Source organism: Corylus avellana, chromosome 3 (assembly GCF_965113065.1).
Source record: "Corylus avellana chromosome 3, dhCorAvel1.hap1.2, whole genome shotgun sequence".
NCBI lineage: Eukaryota > Viridiplantae > Streptophyta > Magnoliopsida > Fagales > Betulaceae > Corylus > Corylus avellana.
This window is the reverse complement of record NC_142492.1, coordinates 21,910,691-21,918,459: the sequence shown is the minus strand read 5'-3', so window position 1 is coordinate 21,918,459 and position 7,769 is coordinate 21,910,691.

Here is a 7,769-nt window from a genome sequence, read left to right as displayed (position 1 = left end):
TGGCAAATTCAAATTAATAAGTAAGGTGATCGACGGTGAAAATTAAATTGAATAGAGTAAATAATTTAATGTGATCGAAAAATGCATCTACTCAATAAGTACGATGTGGTTAAATTTTTTTTTTTTTTTTTTTGAATGAAGTACTGATCTTTATTCAAAAAATCTGAAGGGATACATGAAAATATCTAGAGCCACGAGACTCTAAATACCAAGAAACTCAAAGAGCTTCTAGACCAACAAGAGCAACTTGCTCTCTAACAACTACATCATGAATGATTTCCGGGACTTCTTCTATCCAGATTCTAGACACCCCAGTGGAAAATCCTGTCCTCGCCAACATATGAGCTGCTTCATTTGCCTCTCTTCGAACATGTTCCACTTTCCATCTTCTGAAGCCCGGCAATAAGGTATGGATGTCCTCAATAATTTGTCCAAAATTGCTTCCTGTTGAAACTCCTTTTATGGCTTGAACCACTGATTTTGAGTCTCCTTCCAACATGATATTTTGTAAACCTAGGTCCCGGAAAAACTCCACAGCCAAGAGAGCACCCATCGCCTCTACAATAGTAGGATCTGGACAGCCACCCAAAATAGAGCTGGAAGCTGCACAAACCTTCCCTATATAATCCCGAACAATTATTCCCACCCCAAAATTTCTTGAAGTAGATTTCACCGACACATCCCAATTAGTCTTGTACATGTCGTAAGCCGGTTCTGTCCAACGAATTTGAGAAGCAGTTATACATTGTTCCACAGCAGCCCCATCCTCGTCCATCTGTTTCTCCATCGATTTTTTCCAAGCTGTCCACTGCATCTTAACGTCCTGTACTACCCTCGCTGGATGCTTAACACAGCCACCGTGAATAACATCATTTCTCCTTTTCCAGATAGCCCGAGCAGTACACGCAAAGATGCCCATCTCCTCCGTGTCGCACTTATGAGAAATATATTCAAAAACTGCCAGAAAACCTTCCTCAGTGCAGACACTTTTTTGTAGTGAACGTACACTGCCGCTCCATACATCTTGAGCTGCGGGACACTGCCATAGAACATGGGCCACCGTTTCATCGTCTCGAGTGCAGAAACAGCAAATTGCATCCTTCACCACCCCTCTGCGTTTGAGATTTGATTTTGTAGGAAGAATATTTTTACAAGCTCTCCATACAAACATCTTTGTGGCATTGGGGACCCTTAAGTCCCATATGGTTTTCCAAATGGCATTTTCCCGGGCTGGTTTTGATCCTCCACCGTTGTTTGCTTCGTTGCGCTCGAGCTCTAGATGGTATGCACTTCTAACCGAGAATTCTCCAGAGTTTGTAAATTTCCAGATTAACCTGTCTTGCTTATTGTATCTACTCAAAGGTAGCCCACTGATCACGTCAGCTTCTTCCTCCCAGAAGATCTCCTTAATAAGAGGAATGTTCCACCTTGAAGTATTTGAGTCAATCAATTCACTAACCTTTGCTTCTTTTTGCAGAATTTGACAAGGGGACTGTATAGTATACGAAGAAGGAGTGGGGATCCATTTATCCCCCCAAATTGACACTGAATTACCATTCCCAATATGCCAAATCAATCCGGCCAAAAACAGGTCCTTAGCCGCAAGAATGCTTCTCCAAGCCAAGGACGGTCGACTCCCCACTTTTGCCTCCTGTAACGACCCATTGGGAAAATATTTGGCCTTGAGTATTTTTGAGGCCAAACTTTCCGGCTGATTTAATATCCTCCATAATTGTTTTGCAAGGAGTGCCTTATTGAAGGCCTGGAGATCTCGGAATCCCAATCCCCCTTGAGACTTTGCTCGCCCCATTTTCTCCCAGCTCATCCAGTGAATTTTCTTTTCATTCTCCTTATTCCCCCACCAGAAATTCTGCATAATACCATTGATCTCTCTACAAAGAGCTTTTGGGAGCAAAAAAATACCCATGCTATAAGTGGGAATAGCTTGGACCACGGCTTTTAGTAGTATCTCTTTTCCTGCTTGCGAGAGTAACTTCACCTTCCAATCCGTTACCTTGTTTCGTACTCGTTCTGAGAGATTCTGGAATTCTCTGATTCGAGACTTTCCCACTAGAGCTGGGAGTCCCAAATATTTGTCATATCTCTGTGTAACTGGTACCCCTGACAAGCAGACAATAAGCTCTTTTACATCCCTTCGTGTATTACGACTGAAAAATATCGATGTTTTATCTCTATTCAACCGCTGGCCCAATGCTTTTTCATATGTTTCCAAAATAACTGTTAACCGTTGCCAATCTTGAGCCGTGGCTTTACAGAAAATCAGGCTGTCGTCCGCAAAAAATAAGTGATTTAATCTTGGGCCTTGTGGTGATGTTGGAACTCCTCTAAGGCTCCCAGATTGTTCGGCATGAATAAGTTGGGAGCTTAAAGCCTCAGCACATAAGATAAAAAGGTACGAGGAGAGGGGGTCTCCTTGCCGTATACCCCTTGTGGGCTGAATACGACCTTCTGGATTCCCATTAATGATGATAGAGTACCTCACCGTAGAAATACACCTCATGACAAGCCCGATCCACTTTTCTCCAAACCCCATCTTTTCCATAACCCCCTTCAAGAAACTCCATTCCAGTCGATCGTAGGCCTTGCTCATATCTAATTTAAGAGCCATGTATCCGACTTTCCCCCACATCCTGGAATGAATAGAATGCATGGTTTCATATGCCGCCAACACGTTATCCGAGATGAGTCTTCCCGGGATAAACGCGCTTTGGTTTGGGGAAATTATTTCATGGAGAATCACCTTCAATCTTTTGCCATAGTCTTTGAAATAATTTTATAAATCACGTTACAAAGACTAATAGGTCTAAAATCAGAGACATTTGAAGGATTATTTTTCTTAGGAATCAAAGCAATATGGGTAAAATTAACATCATCACTAAGTCTACCCAAATTGAAAAAATTCTTAACAATATTACATACCTCCTCCCCAATGATAGCCCAATTATCATGGTAAAAACAAGCAGGCAAACCGTCCGGGCCTGGACCTTTTTGACCACCCATCTGTGAAATTGCACAATAAATTTCCTCCGTTGTGATCTCCCTCTCCAGCTGCTCATTCATGGTCGGAGTGACTCTCCTCTCCATTCCAGCTAGGCACTGCCATACACCACTCGGACTAGAGGAGGAAAAAATATTTTGAAAATAGCTTGTAAACGCACTGGTGATATCTTCATTTGATGAGCACAAAATCCCCTCTTCATTTTCAATACGTACAATCTTATTCACCCGACGCCTTTGTTTGACGCTAGCATGGAAAAACTTCGTATTTTTATCGCCATATTGTAGCCAATGCTCTTTTGCCCGCTGTCTCCAATGCATTTCCTCCTTTTCAATAAGATCGTTCACCTCTTGTTGCAACAGAGTAATTTTTTCCCCTTCCAATTGAGACTCAGCCATTTGCAAAATTTTCAACTGCTCCGTCTTCGCCTGGATTTGATTTTCAACCTGTCCCTTCTCCTTAATTTGCCATTTCTGAATCACTCTTTTGCATCTTTCCACCTTGGTCGAGAATGACTGCCACAGGTTGGAGGGAAAATTTCTCTCCCTCCACACCGATTTTATAATGGTGTTATGGCCGTTTTGTTTTCCCCACCCAGCTGTGTAGAAAAAACGCTTCTTCACCCGTTTATCTTCATGTGTTGCCGTATGAAGCTGCACGTAAAGGGGGGCATGATCTGAAGTTCGGGTGGCCATAACTTCTACCCCAAAATTTTGAAAAGAAGCCATCCAAGCATGATTTGCCATTGCTCTATCCAATCTCTCCAAAATACAGTGACCATCCTCCCTCTTATTACACCAAGTAAATTAAACCACACTAATGATCACTAAATTGATAATAATTTAGTAATGTGCATGCGGTTCAAACCTAAAGGATATGTAACATTTTCTTCGTTCATTTGGAATCTCCTTAAAATAATAAAATGAACATTATTCATATTGAAGTTTTGACATACATATATATATATATATAGGAAAAATATATGAAGTTGTCATCGTTTCCGTTGTATATATAACTGTTTGTTGTACACTAAAACAGCTTTATAAAATGGTTCGATTGATTGACAAGATCGAAATGAAGATGATCAGGACAAGGAAGAAAGAATTCATGAATTAAGAAGAAAACCTAGCTATTTGGATGCAACGACAAGTTCATTTCATGTTTGTTTGTTTGTTTTATCTCCAATTAAATAGTGTTTTTCCGTGAAAAAAAAAAAGACATAGAGATAATTAGATTTTAATTTCTATACTAAGCGAATGAAGAATAATAAATCAAAGGCAAGAGCAGCATTAATATTTTTATTTAATTAATAAAGATCTGGAATGATTTTGAGTCTCATTTTCATTTAAAATCCTTCCTAATAAAAAACAAAAGTTAGATTAAATATATAAAATATATTATAAACATGATATTAAACTGAAAAAAAAAAAAAAAAAAAAAAAAAAAAAAAAAAAAAAAAATTATAAGAAATTCTGACGTGCCATATTTGGCACGTCAGAAAGTATTGACGTGTCAAAGTTTGACACGTCAGAAATTTATAAAATTTAAAGTTATTTAAATAAATTGTTTAAAAATTAAATTGAAGTAACATTTACTGACGTGTGAAAAGTTGACACGTTAGAAAATACTAACGTGTCATATTTAACACGTCAGTAAATCCTGACGTGTTACTTTTGACATGTCAGTAAAAAATTTGTTAACATGCCAATTTTAGCACGTCAGCATTTACTGATATGGCAAAAAATAGACACTGTTTGCCACGTCAGAAAATGACCGGTTTTTTGTAGTGTGTATACGTATATATCACATGTATGCCAATTAATATCACATGTATTTATATATGTTTGTTGTATAAATATATATATATATATATATATATATATATATATATATAGAGAGAGAGAGAGAGGATAACTTCTATAAGGAGGTGGTGTGAAACACCTCCTTTGTGCCCACCAATGAGCATTTGACAACTAGGAAAATCACACACTTTCAAATGAGACGAGAAGCACTAGAATAAAATCCATTCTCCCATCATAATAAAAAAAAAAAAAAAAATTCTCCTCAAACCCATCATTTTCTCTTTCTTTCTCTCTCTCTCCTCACTTCTTCGTGCTCTGTCTTTCTCTCCCTCTCTCTCTCTCTCTGGCGGCAGTAGTGACCACCGCCAAGCCCAGCCTAGAGCTGCCGGAGAAGACGCCAGAGCCCAGCCCAGAGTTGCTGGAGAAGATGCCACAGACCAGACCTCTTCGGTGCTCTCTTTCTCTCTCTCTCTCCGATGCTCCATCTCTCTCTCTCCTTCTCACCGGCGAAGAAAAAAAATCTGGATTGGTTGAGGCAAAATTTATGTGTACATGCATAATCATACTACTAATGTATACCAATTAATATCATGTATATGATATTAATTATCATATGCATGCATAATCATACTATTGTATACCAATTAATATAATTATCACATGCGTGCATATAAATCAACCATTTCATTAATATTAATTTGAATATGATATTATCATACATAAATCAGTCTAGTAATATTAATATGATAACCATATTAATTTTTAAAAAATATATGAGACATACATAATATATTTATTTTATAGGACTCGCAAACCTCACATGAACTCGGCCAACACAAAATATGTGGTTTGTGAGTGGATTATTGAGCCCTCATTAAAAAATAGATTTAATTATCTGTACATCTAGAATATTAATTTATTTATTCTCTAATTAGTTTTAAGTATATTGTATGGATAATGTGTTATATAAGAGAAAAAAATGATATAATAAAATAAATAAATGATATAAATTAAAATTGAAAAGTTTAAAAATTTAAGTTGGTATTTTTGACGTGTCAGATATGACACGTCAAGAAGTTCTTGACGTGTTACATGTGGACACATCAAGAACTTTTGACGTGTCAAAAATTTTTGATGTGTTTCATAGGCACGTCAAAAATTTCTGACGTGTCATTATTAGACATGTCAAAAATTTTAATTAACTATAATTAAAATTAATTAGGTAGAAAAAAAATTAAAATTTGAATTGGTATGAAAAATTAATTTTATCATATTAGTATAAATTAATTGGTATATACATATATATCACATGCATGCCAATTAGCTAGTATCATAATCATACTATTGTACAATTAATATTATCACATGCATATGAATCAAACATTTCATTAATATGATATGATATTATTATGCATAAATCATTCTTGTAATATTAATGTGATAGCCATATTAATTTTTACAAAATATATAGGACATACATAATACATTTATTTTATAAGACCCGCAAACCTCACATGAACTCGGCCAACACAAAATACAATGTTCGGTGAGTGGATTATTGAGCCCTCACGAAAAAATGAATTTAATTATCTGTACATCTAAAATATTAATTTATTTATTCTCTAATTAGTTTTAAGTATATTGTATGGATAATGTGTTATATAAGAGAAAAAAAAATATGATATAATAGAATATATAAATGATATAAATTAAAATTTAAAAGTTAAAATATTAAATGTGGTATTTTTGACGTGTCAGTTATGACACGTCAAGAAGGTCTTGAAGTGTCACATGTGGACAGGTCAAGAAGTTTGGACGTGCCACATGAGCTTCATGGCACGTCAAAACTTCTTGACGTGCCACAGGTGGCACGTCAAGAGCTTTTTGACGTGCCTCTATATTGACAAGTCAAGAAGCTCCTCGGGAAGGCGCAACTCCAGCTGCCTTCCCTCTCTTTTCCTTTTTTTTTTTTTTTTTTCTTTCTTTTTCCTTCTTCCCTCTCTTTCTTTCTCTCCCCCGCGCGCTTACCTGTAGACCTCCATCCTCCGCCATTTTTTTTTCTCGATCAGCCCAGCCGGTCCCCTCTGCAATATTTCTCTCACCTGCGTCCTCTCTCTCACTACGTACCTAGCTCGCCGTTCTCTCTCTTTTTCACGTTCTCTCTCTCAGTGGTTCTCTCTCTCACCGGCGCCGGTCACCGCCGCTGCTCCCTCCCGCGACTACGACCTCAAACTCCGGCAACCTCTCACGCATTCTCCGACTCTCGAAAATTAGGTATATATATATATACCTGATTTAATCTCTATATATATATACACACACAGTGGGTTAATTATTAAATAGATTATATATATATATATATATATATATATATATATATATATATATACTAATTTATTTATTTATTTATATATTATATAAATAAATAAATTATATAAATATGTAATTTACAGTGTATATATTGTTGATGTAGTTATATTAACAAATTAAGTTTACATGTTAGCTAATTAATTTATTTGCTTGAGATATATGTTTTGTATTACTTGTTTGACATATATGTTCTGTATGGTGAGAATATTGTTTAATGTATTTGCATGCATGCATGCAAAATTACGTATTCTAATATGTTGAAATTAGGTTTTTTTGCAGAATTTTGCATTTAGATTTAGACCCATATTTGGTGTAGGCTTTGGTTTTGCACATTATCATAACCAAAAAAAAAAAAAAACAAATAACAAATGCATATCTATTTTGGTCGTTAATTTATGTTTAGATTTTGAAAATTTAGAATAAGTATGTAAATGTTAAGAACGAAAAAAACAAAGTAAAAAACAAAAGAAAACAAATAACATAGGTAGCTGGATTTATTTTATCTACACTCCCCATACAAATGCATAAATGTTATAATAAACGAAAAAAAAACCAACATTTAACCTAGCTAGCTATAT